This window comes from Phacochoerus africanus, chromosome 4 (assembly GCF_016906955.1).
Source record: "Phacochoerus africanus isolate WHEZ1 chromosome 4, ROS_Pafr_v1, whole genome shotgun sequence".
Taxonomy (NCBI): domain Eukaryota; kingdom Metazoa; phylum Chordata; class Mammalia; order Artiodactyla; family Suidae; genus Phacochoerus; species Phacochoerus africanus.
This window is the reverse complement of record NC_062547.1, coordinates 74,243,973-74,260,212: the sequence shown is the minus strand read 5'-3', so window position 1 is coordinate 74,260,212 and position 16,240 is coordinate 74,243,973.

Genomic DNA, 16,240 nt, shown 5'->3' with positions numbered 1-16,240 from the left:
GGGGTCTCTATTGGAAAAGACAAAATGAAGGAGTTCCCGCTGCGGTGCAGCAGGTAAGGATCCAGCATTGCCACAGCTGTAGCATAGGTGGCAGCTGCAGCCTGGATTTGATCCCTGGCTCAGAAAATTCCATATGCTGTGGGTGCAGCCGAAAAAGAAAAACAAACAAACAAACAAAAATCCAAAGAAGACAAAATGAAGACCCAGTTCAGGCAAAGTCGGGTCTCAGAGCTGCCCCACCCCATCCCCTACCCCTAACATCCAGCCCAGGCCACAGAGCCACACACCCATGTGTCACCTCATAGCTCACACCAGCAGCTGAGCAAAGGTACACACACAAAGGCGGGCACGCCAGGCACCCTTGTTCATGCAGACAGGAGTGTGTGCATACACACTCGCGTGCGCACGCGCACGTGCACACACACACACACACTTGCAACCTTTCCTCTTCAGATTCCTCAAAATCAAAACGCCTGTGAGAACCCAGCTCATCCCTGTGGCCTCCCTGCCTCCTCCTGGCTGGGCCTCCAGGCCACTCGTGTGAATGTGTGTGCGTGTGACAGAAAGACAGAGACAGGGCAAGGCCCACCAGGGGAGCAGAGGCAGGCAGAGGCGGGGAGATGAAGAAGGCAGGAGGTCCTCCCTCTGTCCCCTGGCTGAGCCGGCTTCATCCCTAAGTCCTCACAATAGGCTCTGGAGAGGAGGACCGTTCTGATGGAATTTTCTAGGCAAGAAGGCAGAGGCTCAGAGAGGCCTAGGGCTTGCCCAGCTAGTCACAGTGTGGCAGGGGGCCCTGTGCAAAATGGGGGCTGAGGTCTAGACCCTCAGTTCTGCTGGTTTGCGCTGCACGCTCTTTTTTTTAATGGTTTCACATAAAAATCCAGATCTCTTGCTTCTCTGGAAAAAATGAGTGGATCAGGCTTGCTTTCCTGCCTGGCCACGAGTGGTCATGAGCAAAGCCTGGGGTGGACCGACCGACGCAGCTGGCTGTGGTTGTGTGTGTCATTTGTCATCATTGCCGCTGCTGCTGCCTGTGCTCGTGTGTTTGTGGATGTGTGAGTCTTTGGAGGGCGGACTGTGGCTGGCCACGGGGGTGAGGGTGTGTGAAGTGGATTTTGTGGCCCACATGTGTGGGATGGTGGCTGTGTCCTATCTGGGCATCTGCATCTGTAAGCATGGGCCTGGCGGAGAGTGAGACATTTACCTGTGAGTGCGTGTCCTTTTCAGTTCTCAATGTGTCTCAGGGCTCTGTGTGCACTGCGATCTGTACACCTGTAACCACAGGTGAGGGTCTGTATGGTCGTGCTGATGACAACTCTGATCCTGGGGGGTGGGGGGTGGGGTTTCCCTGAGGGTGAACTTGTGGGTGGTACCCTCTGAGGTGTGCATGTGTACAAGGAGGGGGTCCTGCTCCTGGGGTCCAGCCTCTCCACCCTTCCTGGCCAGCCCAGTGCATTTTCCCAGGACACCCCAGGCCTGAAATGGAGAGGCATCCTCCTCCCACCCGGCCCTCCCCTTCTCACTTCCTTCCCCTGTCTCTCCCTCCCTTCTCCTCCCAACTCCCCGCCTCTCCCCCTTCACTTCCCACTCCCAGCTCTGCTGCTTTTACAGCAGGGAGAAGTGGCCTCAGGCTGCCATCAGCTCCAATAGGCTTAAGTGGCCCATTTCCTGGGCCGGCTGGGCGCCCACCACAGACACCATTAGGGTAATGAGTCCACAGCCCCTCCCTGGCCCCATTGCCTTGGCAACCAAGGAGGGGGTGTCCCTAGATCCACGTCGCTGCCTGCACTTAAAGGGGATGGGGGCGGGGAGGTGGGTGGGAGAGCCCCAGAGAGAGGCAGAGACAGCGGACAAAGATGCACCCAGGGTCCGATGGGGCAAAAAGATGGAGAGGAAGGCAGAGGGAATATAGAGAAAGAGAGCCAGATGCACAGAAGGTCAGAGATGGAGAGATAGAAGGAAACAGAGGGGAAGAGATGGAGATAAAGACAGAGCAAAAGCCCGGGCGGGAAGGGAGAGGGAAATGAGATACAGGGGGAAGACACTGACAAAGACAGATACCCTGAGACACACAGACAAAGATGGACAGACACAGAGTCTGTGTAACAGAGAAGGCGAGAGCCCCAGAGGACCTGGGGAGACTGGGCAGGGTGGAGGAGAGACACGAGAAATAGGGGTTGTGGCAGGGGGAGAGACAGAGACACAGACAGAGACACAGAGATAGAGAGAGGCAGAGAGGAGAAAGATGTAAAGAACCAAACATAAAAAGAGACAGTGGTCCAGGCTGGTGAACCAACAAGGGACAGCCCTCAGAAAGGAGATGGAGGAGGTCCCGTTGTCGTGGCACAGCAGAAATGAATCTGACTAGGAACCATGAGGTTGCAGGTTTGATCCCTGGCCTCGCACAGTGGGTTAAGGATCCGGCATTGCCCTGAGCTGTGGTGTAGGTCGCAGACGCCACTAGGACCTGGTGTTGCTGTGGCTGTAGCGTAGGCCGGCAGCAACAGCTCCGATTAGACCCCTAAGACCCCTAGCTTGGGAACCTCCATGTGCCACATGTGCGGCCCTCAAAAAAAAAAAAAGAAAGGAGATGGAGAGGATGAGAGAAACCCTGGCCAGGGGAGAGGGCCGGGGGAGGGCAGACCTCCAAAGGAATGAGGCAGGAGTAGGGTGTCGGGGGAGACCAAACACAAACTCAGGTGGGGAACAACAGACAGAACTGGTCCAGGCCTCTCACACTGCCCCCCAAGGCACTTTGGCAGTAAAACCAGTAGTTACATGTACCTTAAGTTCACTCTTGGCCAAGCCCAGGGCTAAACTGCGGATGGGCCTCATTTTAATCTATAACTTATTTACCCAGCACCTGCCAAAGGCCAGGCACTGAGTTAGACCTTGGGGAGACCTCACAAAGGGAAACCCCTATCCTGGTGGGGCTGACCTTCCAGTGGGAGAGACAAACCAACAATTCCACAAGAAATAGGTCATCCGAAATAGCAGTTACAACTGCCCAGCCCAGGGGCTCAGAGGATGCCCCTCCTTAATAAGTCGCCACACGGTCCAACAGTTCCACTCCTGTCTACGGCCAAGACCAATTACAACCTATGTCTACATGCAATGGATACACCAGTGTTCAAAACAGTATTATTCGTTATAGCCCGAAAGTGCAAGCAATCCAGGGGAATTCCCGTCGTGGCACAGTGGAAATGAATCCGACTAGGAACCATGAGGTTGCAGGTTCAATCCCTGGCCTTGCTCAGTAGGTTAAGGATCCGGTGCTGCCATGAGCTGCAGTGTAGGTCCCACACACAGCTTGGATCTGGCGTTGCTGTGGCGGTGGCGTAGGCCGGCAACTATAGCTCCGAATCGACCCCTAGCCTGGGAACCTCCATATGCCGCTGGTGTGGCCCTAAAAAGCAAAAAAAAAAACAAAAACAAAAACAAAAGGCAAGCATTCCACATGTCCATCCATGGATGAAAGGATACACAGGGGAGGGTTGGACCGCGGGTTTGGGATTGGCATATGCCCACTGAGGTACCAAGAATGATTGGCCAACAGGGACCTGCTCTGCAGCACAGAGAACTCTACCCCGTATTCTGTGACAATCTATGCAGGAAAAGATTCTGTGAAAGAATGGATATGGGTATATGACTGTTGTACAGCAGAAATGATCACAACCTTGTAAATTAATTATGCCTCCATAAAACTTAAAAAAAAAGAAAGAAAGGATACACAAAATGTGGTCCACCCATAGAATAGAACATGTAGGAACGAAGCACTGGTTCATGTTACCATGTGGAGAAATCTTGAAAATGTGATGCTAGCAAAAGAAGCCAGACACAAAAGGCCACATAGTACCTGATTTCCTTTACATGAAACATCCAGAACAGGCAAATCCACAGGGACTGAAAGTGGATTAGTGGTTGCCAGGGGCTGGTGGAGGGGGGAGATGAGGAAAGACTGCTGAGGAGGACAGGGTTGTCTTCTTGGGGAGTGAAAATGTCCTGAATTAGATTACGGGGATGGTTGCACAACTCTGTGAATCTACTAAAAACAGATAGGAAAAAAAACCCCACTATGAACTATACACTTTAAAGGGGGTGAATTGTATGGCACGTAAATTATATCTTTTATTTTTCTTTTTAGGGCCACATCTGCGGCATATGGAGGTTCCCAGGCTAGGGGTCCAATCAGAGCTGCAGCTGCCGGCCTATACCACAGCCACAGCCACATGGGATCTGAGCCACGTCTGCGATCTACACCACAGCTCACAGCACTGCCAGATCCTTAACCCAATGAGCGAGGCCAGGGATTGAACCCGTGTCCCCATGGATACTAATTGGGTTCGTCTTAACTCACTGAGCCACAATGGGAATTGCTTTTTTTTTTTTTTCTTTTTGGCTGCCCTGTGGCATATGGAGTTCCTGGGCCAGGGGTCAGATAGATCCAAGCCACAGTTGCTACTTACACCACAGCTGTGGCAACACCTGATCCTTAAATCTACTGTGCCAGGCTGGTGACTGAACCTGCGTCTGACACTGCAGAGATGCTGCTGATCCTGTTTTGCCACAGCGGGAAGTTCTGCGAATTATATCACAATATAGCTCCCCTCCCTTTAAGCATCATCAATTCTGGAAAGGGTGTGAAGAAAAGGGATCCTGCCTACTATTGGTGGGAATGTAAACTAGGGGAGCCACTATGGAAAACAGTATAGAGGTTCCTCAAAAAACTAAAAATAGAGTTGCCATAGGATCCAGCAATCCCATTCTTGAGAAAACTCTCATTCAAAAAGATACAGGTACCCCAATGTTCACTGCAGCACTATTTACAATAGCCAAAACATGGAAGCAACCTAAATGTCCATTTACAGATGACTAGATAAAGATGTGGTCCATATACATAATGGAATATTACTCGGCCATAAAAAAGAATGAAATAATGCCACTTGCAGCAACATGGAGGAACTCAGAGATTCTCGTGATAAGTGAAATAAGTCAGAAAGTGAAAGACGAATACCATAGGATATCACTTATATGTGGAATCTAAAACATGACACAGGGAATTCCCATTTTGGCTTATCAGTAACAAACCCGACTAGTATCCATTAAGCCTCGGGTTTGATCCCTCAGTGAGTTAAGGATCTGCCGTTGCCATGAGCTGTGGTGTGGGTCACAGACATGGCTCAGATCCTGTGTTGCTATGGCTGTGGTGTAGGCCGGCAGCTGTAGTTCTAAGAGGAGCTGTAGCAACCTCTAGCCTGGGAACTTCTAAACACCATATGTGCAGCCCGAGAAAGAGAGAAAGAAAAAAAGGCACAAACGAACCTATCGACGAAACAGAAACATACTCACAGACATAGAGAACAAACCTGTGGTTGCCAAGGGGGAGAGGGTTTGGGGAGGGATGGGTTGGGAGGTTGGGATTAACAGATGCAAACTACTACATGTAGGATGGATAAACAACAAGATCCTACTATATAACACAGGGAATTATATTCAATATCCTGTGAAAAACCATAATGGAAAATAATGTAAAAAAGAATGCATATATTTGTATGCCTGAATCACTTTGCTATACAGCAGAAATTAACATGCCACTGTAAATCAACCACACTTCAATAAAAAGAAGAAAAAAAAAGCATCCTCGAATCTCAAGCCCAAGCTGGAGCTCATGAGAACACCTTGAACACCAGCTCTTTATAGCTCCAGAGACAAGATCTGGGGACTGATAGTTTGTGTAGGAGAAGAGGGGGCTCCAGGATCAGGGAGGGAAGTTAGAGCAGGGAGAGAGCAATGCAGAAGGTGTTCTGGTAGGACACACCTCAGGTTGTCTCTGCCTTTATCCATCAATACCTGAAGGTCCCTCCTAGGTCAGTGGCTCCCCCACATGCTGACCAAGTTTAGCACCTGGACCAGAGATCACCCTCAACTTAAGATTCAGGAACTGACAGCAGGGAATATCTGCGGTGGGCTGAGGGGATGTAGGTGGGGCACCAACTGTGCCTAAATTAGGGATTGTCCTCTTGGTTTGCCTGGCCACATGACCTGTTCATAGGCTAAAATCAGTGGGCAGACATTTGAGAAGAAGCAGGGTATGTGCATCATCGCATTGTATCTCCCCCGAAGATACTTACAGTGAATTACAAAGGGGGAAATGGTAACTTTTCAGTGGCAACTCCTGGCTGGTGCCGTTGTAACCAAGTGGTCTAGGTTGGCATCACTAGTGATGAGACACGTTGACATCAGTACCTCCCAAGATGCACTGAGAACCCATCACTTCTATGGCATCCTTCCTCCAAATGCCTAACTTCAATCTAATTATAAGCAAACATCAGACAAAACCAAACTGGGGGACATTCTACAAAATATTTGACTAGTGCTTTTCAAAAGTGTCAGGGTTATGGAGTTCCCGTCGTGGTGCAGTGGTTAACGAATCCGACTAGGAACCATGAGGTTTCAGGTTCGCTCCCTGGCCTTGCTCAGTGGGCTAAGGATCCGGCATTGCCGTGAGCTGTGGTGTAGGTCGCAGATTTGGCTCGGATCCCGCGTTGCTGTGGCTCTGGTGTAGGTCGGTGGCTACAGCTCCAATTAGACCCCTAGCCTGGGAACCTCCATATGCTGTGGGAGCGGCCCTAGAAAAGGCAACAAGAGAAAAAAAAAAAAAGTGTCAAGGTTATGAAAGAGAAGATTGGAGGAGACAAAATGCCTTGAGGGAGCCTGGAACAGAAGCCTCTTAATAATTAATAGGGTTAAGTTAATAATTATAATGGTAGGATTGATAGTTTAATAATTTAATCCCATTAAGAGGAAAAATTGGTGAAATTTGAGTAAAATCTATTGTCCAGTTAAATAGTCTTCAATAGGACAATCAGGGAAACTTGGATAAGGTCTTGGGGAGGGGGATATGCCCACAGCTTGCAGAAGCTTCTGAGCCAGAGAGCAAACCCATGCCACAGCAGTGACCTGATCCATAGAAGTGACAATGCCAGATCCCAGGCCACCAGGAAACTCCTTGAATAAGGTCTTAAATTAGTTCATTGTGTTGTATCAATGTTACTTTCCTGTGGTTATCAACAATATTAAATTAGAAGAAGATTGGTCAAGGGTAGGTGGGAATTCTGTGTACTATTTTTGCAATATTTTATGTCTAAAATTATTGAAAAGTAAAACTAAAAAGAAAAAAAATGAAACAAAATCTGACTTGAATCCAGCCTCCTGCTAACAGCTATATGAGTGATCTCAGAGGCAGTTCCTCCAGCCCCAGTCAAACCTTCAGATGATAAAGCCCTAGCCCAAGAATTTGACTATAACATCACAAGGGACACTGAGCCAGAACCACTTAGCTAAGTAGCTCTGGATTCCTGGCCCACAGAAGCTTTGAGATAATACACAGTTATTGTTTTAAATGGATACACTCTGGGGTAATTTGTTATATAGCAGTAGCTGACTGATACACTAGGAAATGGACCACTGCAAAGGAAATGTCTTTCAAAGGCAGGTTTTAAGAGTTTGGGAACACTTAAACACTCAGTTATTTGTGGCAGTCCATATAGAACATGCCTGTGGGCAGCTTCAGACCTCAGAGAGAGATCTACTCCCTTACTTAACAAACATTTATTGAATGTCTACTGTGTGCCAGGCACCATTACAGGAATAAGAACACAGCATCACTAAAGCAATGAAAAAAAAAGAAATCACTGACCTGGTGGAGTTCACACTGTAGTGGGGGAAACAGTTAAGAAAGAGTTAAGAGGAGTTCCCGTCGTGGCGCAGTGGTTAACGAATCCGACTAGGAACCATGAGGTTGCGGGTTCGGTCCCTGCCCTTGCTCAGTGGGTTAACGATCCAGCGTTGCCGTGAGCTGTGGTGTAGGTTGCAGAGGCGGCTCGGATCCCGCGTTGCTGTGGCTCTGGCGTAGGCCGGTGGCTACAGCTCCGATTCAACCCCTAGCCTGGGAACCTCCATATGCCGCGGGAGCGGCCCAAGAAATGGCAACAACAACAACAACAACAACAAAAAAGAAAAAGACAAAAAGACAAAAAAAAAAAGAAAGAGTTAAGAAACAATATTGGAATGGACAGAACACTGTAAACAAACTATAATGGAAAAAATAAAAATTATTTAGATAAAAAAAGAGAGAAACAGTATCAGTACATAAACAATATCATATTAGATGGTGTTAAATGCTAAGGAGAAAAATAAATCAGTGAAAAGGGATGGGGAATATAAGATGGGAGGTGCGTGAAAAATCTTAGATGAGGTGCTCAAAGAAAGCCTGACTGAGAAGTCAACATTTGAGCAGAGGATTAAAGAAATGAGGGAGTGAGCCATGTAGAAATCTATGGGAAGAAGCATTTTACTTTTAGGACTGAACCCACAGCATAGGGAGGTTCCCAGGCTAGGGTCCAATAGGAGCTATAGCTGCCGGCCTATGCCACAGGCTCTCCAGATCCGAGGCACGTCTGCAGCCCATACCACAGGTCTTGGCAACGCTGGATCATTAACCTGCTGAGTGAGGCTAGGGATTGAACCCGCAACCCCATGGTTCTTACCTGGACTCATTTCTGTTGCGCCACGACCAGAACTCCCGGGAAGAGCATTTTATGCAGAGCAAACAGCCAACACAAAGAATCTGAACAGAAACATATTTCACACACATGCACATACACTTGTGGTCAATTGGTAACACATCATTATACATTTTGCTTTATTCATTTAATAACAACATCCCGAAGGCATTTTTTATTTGTTTGTTTTTTTACGGCTGCGCCTGTGAATATGGAGTTTCCCAGGCTAGGGGTCAAATCAGAGCTACAGCTGCCAGCCTATGCCACAGGCGCAGCAACACAGGATCCGAGCTGCACCCAAGGTCTACACCACAGCTCACAGCAACACCAGATCCTTAACCCACTGAGTGTGGCCAGGGATCGAACCTGCAACCTTATGGTTCCTAGTCGGATTTGCTTCCGCTGCACCACGGCAGGAACTCCTCCTAAAGGCGTTTATATCTCAAACATAAAGAGCTTTCTTGCTGCATTTACCTACTATATAGTATTTCATTGTATGACTTTTTCATAATCAATTTAACCGGCCCTCAGTTGATGGACATTTACATGGTTTTCACTCTTTTGTTATACACACGAACAGTGCTGTGAGAAACATTCCTTTACGTGTGTTATTTAGCTCATGTGTGGTTCCATCTGGAGTGTAAATTCTTAGCAGTGGGATTACAGAGTCCAAGGGCAGGCTTATTTGTAATTTTAGTGGATGGCATCAGATTGCCCTCATGGGAAGTTATTTTAAAATAGCTTTTTTCAACTGGCGATTACAAATAAAGCGGCTATAAACATGTATGGACACATCTTCATATGGACATATGTTATCATTTCTCCTGGGTAAAGGATTGGAATGTTTCCTACGGGACGTGAATGTTTAATATTTTTAGAAGCTGCCAAGTGGTTTTCCCACAAGGTCGTACCACTTTATTCTCATGAGAACGTTTCTTTCTTTCTTTCTTTCTTTCTTTCTTTCTTTCTTTCTTTCTTTCTTTCTTTCTTTCTTTCTTTCTTTCTTTCTTTCTTTCTTTCTTTCTTTCTTTCTTTCTTTCTTTTTCGGTCACACCTGCAGCATATGGAAGTCCTTGGGTCAGAAATCAAACCCATGCCATAGCAGTGACCCAGGCAACGGGAGTGACAATGGGGATCCTTGACCACTAGGCCACCAGGGAACTCTCATGGGAAGGTTTTATACAGGAGAGTGACTTGCTCAGGCTGATGTTTCCAAGAGCTCCTTGGGGACACAGGACGGGGGAGGTGGAAGTGGTCACGGGGACCCAGGAGGAGTTGGGGACGTCATCCAAACAAGTGATGATGGCATCCTGGTCCATAGCTGTGGTGAGAGGTTGGAGAAGGCATTGGGAGGGGAAAGGAGAACCCTGGGCAATGGATGGAGACTCAAGCTCTGATTCTGCTAAAGGTCCATGGCAGAGATGCAGGTATTCCTTGCCCCGTTGGCTACTCTGGGAAGAGCCAGATAAGAAGAGGGAAGCCAGGTCCTTCCCGGACTCTTGAGGGCAGGTGGAACAGCTGGGCTGGGCTGCCGAGCAGCAGGCCATCACTTCAATGACAACCCTGTGTGCAGTCACCATTATTTCAAGATGGAACATTTCATATGGCACAGGCAGCCCTGGCCTCCTACTGGGAGGCTGTCCTTGACTGGCTTTACCTGAGATTCAAAGATAGTATCCCATGGGTCCATTTCGACCTACCTGACTCCCACTTCCCCTGCTCCAGCTAGACCTGGCTCCCAAATCATTCACTAATCCTGAAGTTTAGCCCACATGGAACCCAATCCTCTTCCCAGTATACTGGTTATCTACGGCTGTGTAACAAATTACCCCTAAATGTAGAAGCTGAAAAAAAAAAAGTCCATTATCTTGTTTTTTTCTGAGGGTCAGGAGTCTGGGATGGATGCATGGGGTGATTCTGGCCTCTTGTGAAATTAGATGCAGTCAGATTGTCAGCGGGGCCTGAAGAGTTGGCTGGGGTTGGAGAATGGTTCCTTCACATGGCTGTTGATGGGATGCCTCAATTCCTCATCATATGGGTCTCTCCAAAGGGCTGCCTGAGTGTCCTCAGGACAGGAAAGTTGGCTTCCCCCAGAGGGAGGGGTGGGGGTTCTACTAGTCACAGAGACCAACCCTAGTATAGTGGGGAAGATGCGCATCCAACAGTATAAACACTAGGAGGTGGTGGGTCACTAGGAATCATTGGAGGTTGGCTACCACACCTACCAAATTTGAGGATTTGAGTTCCCTTCTCTGTGGCACAGGCTCACCAGCATCTATGATATATTAGAGGTATATAGGGTTCCAGGATGCTAGGATCTTTTCACTTTGAGCCAGCTTCCTAGGGGTCTGCAAAAGGATGCCTGTACCTTTAGGGGTCTTTTGGTTACAAGTAAAACAACTCAAACTGCCCTGAAAAAAAATATGATAAAGGGAAATTTCTGGCTAATGGAACTAGGAAGTACAAGATTAATTCACTTCAGACATAGATGGATCCAGGGCCTCAAACACTAGCACCACCGTCTTTTTTTTTTTTTTTTTTTTGTCTTTTTGCCATTTCTTTGGGCCGCTCCTGCGGCATATGGAGGTTCCCGGGCTAGGGGTCAAATCGGAGCTGTAGCTGCCAGCCTATGCCGGAGCCACAGCAACGCAGGATCCGAGCCGTGTCTGCGACCTACACCACAGCTCACGGCAATGCCGGATCGTTAACCCATTGAGCAAGGGCAGGGATCGAACCTGCAACCTCATGGTTCCTAGTCAGATTTGTTAACCACTGCGCCACAACAGGAACTCCATCACCACCATCTTTCAATTCTCCATGCAGTCACCCACTCACCAGACATACAGCAGTTCCAGTAGACACAGAGAATCTATCCCATTAGATCCAGCAAGGAAGTCCTAGGTAAGTATCTGATTGGCTCAGCTTGGACCATCAGCCCATCCCTGAACCAATCACTGCAGCCAAGTATATAGGATATGTGGATGGGCCAGGTTGGGTCTCATGTCCCACCCTGTGACCCTGAGAGGAAGGAGCATCTTAAATGATACCCTACAATGTGCCTATTTTATTTTAGTGTTTTTTTGTTTTGTTTTGTTTTGTTTTTCTCCTAAGGCTGCATCCAAGGCACATGGAAGTTCCCAGGCTAGGAGTCAAATAGGAGCTATAGCTGCCAGCCTTTACCATAGCCACCGAAATGAAGGATCTGAGCCGTATCTGCCACCTACACCACAGCTTGCGGCAGTGCAGGATCCCTAACCCAATGAGCAAGGCCAGGGTTTGAAACCGCATCCTCAGGGATGCTAGTTGTGTTCTTTACTGCTGTGCCACACGGGAACTTCCCCCATGGCCTTTTTTTTTTTTTTTTTTTTAATTTTAATTTTTTTGATTTCTTGGGCCACTCCTGCGGCATATGGAGGTTCCCGGGCTAGGGGTTGAATTGGAGCTGTAGCCACCGACCTACGCCAGAGCCACAGTAACAGGGGATCCAAGCCGCATCTGTGACCTACACCACAGCTCACTGCAATGCCAAATCCTTAACCCACTGAGCAAGGCCAGGGATTGGACCCGCAACCTCATGGTTCCTAGCTGGATTCGTAACCACTGAGCCATGACGGGAACTCCCCCCATGGGCCTTTTGAAAAAAGAAAATATGCCCTGGTCAAACCTTGAACTGCTAGTGATCAGAAAGCATGCCCTGCTTTCACAGATGTTAAAAAAATGCATGGCTTAGAATTAATGAAATGTGTAATATTATCCCCATTTTACAGGTGAGAAAGCTGAGACACATAAAGGGTAAGTTGCTGACCTGAGGTCCCTCAGCCATGAGATAGACAAGCCAGGATATGTGGTCCAGAGCCCCTTTGTCTAACCACAGCCCCATGTTTCAGGGTCTCTTGGCCCATGGCCTCTACGCTAATGTAGTCCACATCTTCGATGAACGCAGACATCATCGCACAGCTTTCCTGTGGCTGCACTGCTCAGAAACCCTTCAGTGTTCCCAGAGCCCCTTTAACATTCTCAAGTGTGCTTCCCTTGTCACTGGAGTGGTTGTCACTTTGAGAGTCCTTAGGAGTTCCTATATGGTCCAGCAGCCACCGACATTTCTTGGCCTCTTTTTTCTCCCCTCCAGAATCTTCTCTGTATTTGAGGCATTATCATGTCATGTTTAGGGAGTCCCCATTGTGGCTCAGAGGAAACAAATCTGACTAGCATCCATGAGGACACAGGTTCGATCCCTGGCCTTGCTCAGGGGGTTAAGGATCCGGCATTGCCGTGAGCTGTGGTGTAGGTCACAGACATGGCTTGGATCCCCGAGTTGCTGTGGCTGTGGTGTAGGTCAGCAGCTGTAGATCCAATTCGACCCCTAGCCCGGGAATCTCCATATGCCTTGGGTGCAGCCCTTAAAAAGACAAAAAAAAAAAAAAGAATGGCATGCTTAAACTCATCAGCTTTAGAGTCGCAGTACCTAGGTTATAATCCCTACCACTGCTACTTCAGAGCTTGGGCTAACCTCTCTGGGCTCAATTTCCTAATAGGTCAAATGGAGTTGTTGTGAGGATTAAATTAGTTAAATCATATCGAATGCTTAGAATAATGGCTCCAATTTGACTCCTAGCCTGGGAAACTTCATATGCCACGAGTCTAAAAAGACCAAAAAAAAAAAAAAAAAGTTAACGGTCTGGGAAGGGCCAACTCTGAGAAAGGACAGAGAGATGGACAGACATCAGGGCATATGTGGCATAGACGATAATTTTTTTTTCTTTTTCAGTGTACCCACAGCATATGGAATTTCCCAGGCTAGGGGTCCAATCGGAGCTGTAGCCACCAGCCTATGCCACAGCCACAGCAACGCCAGGACGGGAACTCCAGCCACAGTGGGATCCTTAACCCACTACACCAGGCTGGGGATTGAACCCACACTGCCTCAGAGACAATGGCAGATCCTTAACCCACTGTGCCACAGCAGGAACTCCATAAATGAGTTTTTTCAAGCCCTCAATTCAGTCTCTGAATTTCTGGATGAAGAACACACAATGGCTGATGTTGCCGGGGTCCCGGGGTGCAAAAATTACCTCTATTGTCCTAGGTGGGGGAATACCAACAATGAAGGCATGGCATATGGGACCAAGTAATGCAAAATCTCTGCTTATATCTGTGTTGGGAACAATGAGATTCCACCAAGGGTGTATCAGTTAAGGAAGGCTAAGGTTATACGGCAGTAACAAACATCCCCCAAATCTCAGTGGCTCAAAACCCCAAGATGTATTTTGTGCTTTTATAGCCCCTCTCCTTGGATTTGGCCAAGGGCTGCACGTGTACTCCTGCAGGATGCAGGTTGATAGAGTCACCATTAACTCAGACTTTGCTGGTCACTACAGCTGAAGGAGAGACAATGGGACAAATTGTACCCAAGCTATTAAAGTCTCCACCTAGAAAGGGCACATGTCACCTAAGCTCATATTTAATTGGTCAAAGCAAATCTCATGGCCCCCAGCTAACTTTGTGGGGAGCAGAGACGTGTAGTTCTGCCTGGGGAGAAGACTGGAAATTTTAGGGGGATAGTATTAATGGCCAACTTGGGGGGGTAGGGGAGAAGGAATTTCTCTAGAAAAGGAGACAACTCTTACCAGCTTTTTTTAAAAAAAGAACATACTGGCACACTAGCAAAGACAAACTACCTCTAGTGGGACCTGAGCCACGTCTGCAACCTGCAGCTCACAGCAACCCTGAATCCTTAACTCAGTGAGCGAGGCCAGGGATCGAACCTGTGTCCTCATGGATTCATTTCCTAGTCAGATTCATTTCTGCTGAGCCATGATGGGAACTCCCCAGTGACATTTCAAGGCTTTATCTCTCAAACATCTTTCTGATGATTCATTTTTTATTCCTGTTCTAGTAGCAATCCTGCACACAGAGAAATTTTCTCCCATTTCCTCCTACACCTTTCGCCTCCCCCTAGCCATCAGCAGGAAAATAGCTTTATCTGGCATCACTGTGTGATTCTGGGCAAGCCCTTCTGCCCCTGCTGGACTCAGTTTACCACCCTGTGGCTCAAATCATACCTTTTATTTATTTATTTTTTTTGGAGGGTTACTCTGGCTCTGCTATTCCAGGTGGCTCCAGTATTTTTGCTTTTTGCTTTGGTTGAGCTGGGAATCTGACCTCACGGAAATCATTTTCTCTGCTTCCTTCGGTATGAAATATCTATCCATGAAGATTTCACCTTCCTGACCACATCGGTTAGGATTCTTTGGGTTGCCAGTAAAAGAAAACCCATCTCAAACAGGTTGCTGCTGGTCAATGACAACAGCAACAAAAATGAATCCCCTATGCCCTGCCTTTCAATGCCCACAATAAATGGTCCCTGGATCCTCACACCCTTGTTCATATCATATCACCACCCTTCTTGCCAAGAAATACAGCACAAATGTGGCAGAAACACAGGCTCCGCACCAAACACTGCATGACTGTATTCCCTTAACATAATTTAGGGAGTTCTAGTTGTGGCTCAGTGGGTTAAGAATCTGCCATAGTGTCTGGGAGGATGCGAGTTCCATCCCTGGCCTTGCTCAGTGGGTTAAGGATCTGGCATTGCCTCAAGCTATAGCATAGGTTGAAGGCATGGCTCAGATCCCACATTGCTGTGGCTGTGGCATAGGCCGGCAGCTGTAGCTCCAATTCGACCCCTAGCCCAGGAACTTCCATATGTCACAGGTATGGCCATAAAAAGAAAAAAAAAATGGAATTTAAAAGTTTAGCTGCAAGGGTCTGGGAAATGTGGTTTCTAGCATTACAGCACGTAGGAGAGAGATTCTTGGTCTTCCACACACCTCATGACACCCCAGACATGTGGATGTGACCATCTTGGACCTTCTAGCCCAGCTTTGAGCCCTTTGAGCCCAGTTACACAAACGAGCCCAGGGAGAACCACCCAGCCAGACCAGAGAATCATGAGCAATAATAAACTGTTTTTGTTTAAGCCTTTAAGTTTTGGGGTGGTTTGTTATGCAGCAATAGGTAACTGATACATCACTGGCCTATTGAGGGAATGCCATTCATGGGCAAATTAATTGATCCATCCTTTTAAGCAAGCAGATGAAGGCTCCACAGAGGTATTAAAGGCTTAGTTTCTGTCTCTCTCTCCCTCCCTCTCTCTCTCTCTCTATGTATCTGTCTGTCTCTCTCTTTCTGTGTCTCTATCTCTCTGTCTCTCTTTATGTCTCTGCCTCTCTGTCTCCATTTCTCTGTGCCATCTGTCTCTCTCTACCCTCCGTTGTCTGTCTCTCTCCCTCTCTCTCTCTGCTTTGCCTGGCTTCTGTCTCTCTTCCTCCCTAACTCAATCTCTCTCTGCATCTCTGTGGCTCTGCCTCCCTCCCTGCCCCACCCCCACCCCTTCAACTGGGGACCCTGGTGTTTGAGGAGGACCTGCACAGCGGCAGGTGGTCAGACAACCTGAAACCCAGGGATTAGCTTCTCTGCCCTTCCCTCCCCTGCCAGCCTAAGAGATTTGATACTGCTGACTTGTTCTCTCCACCTTGATTAAATTTCCTCTTCTTCACCTGTAAAGTCCCACACATTTGCCGATAGGGCCGATCCTGCCCTTCCTTCTGCATGTTCCCTGTTCCCTCTCGGGTCTGGGTCTCCCGGGGTCACCAGACAGCCACATGCTTGCTAAC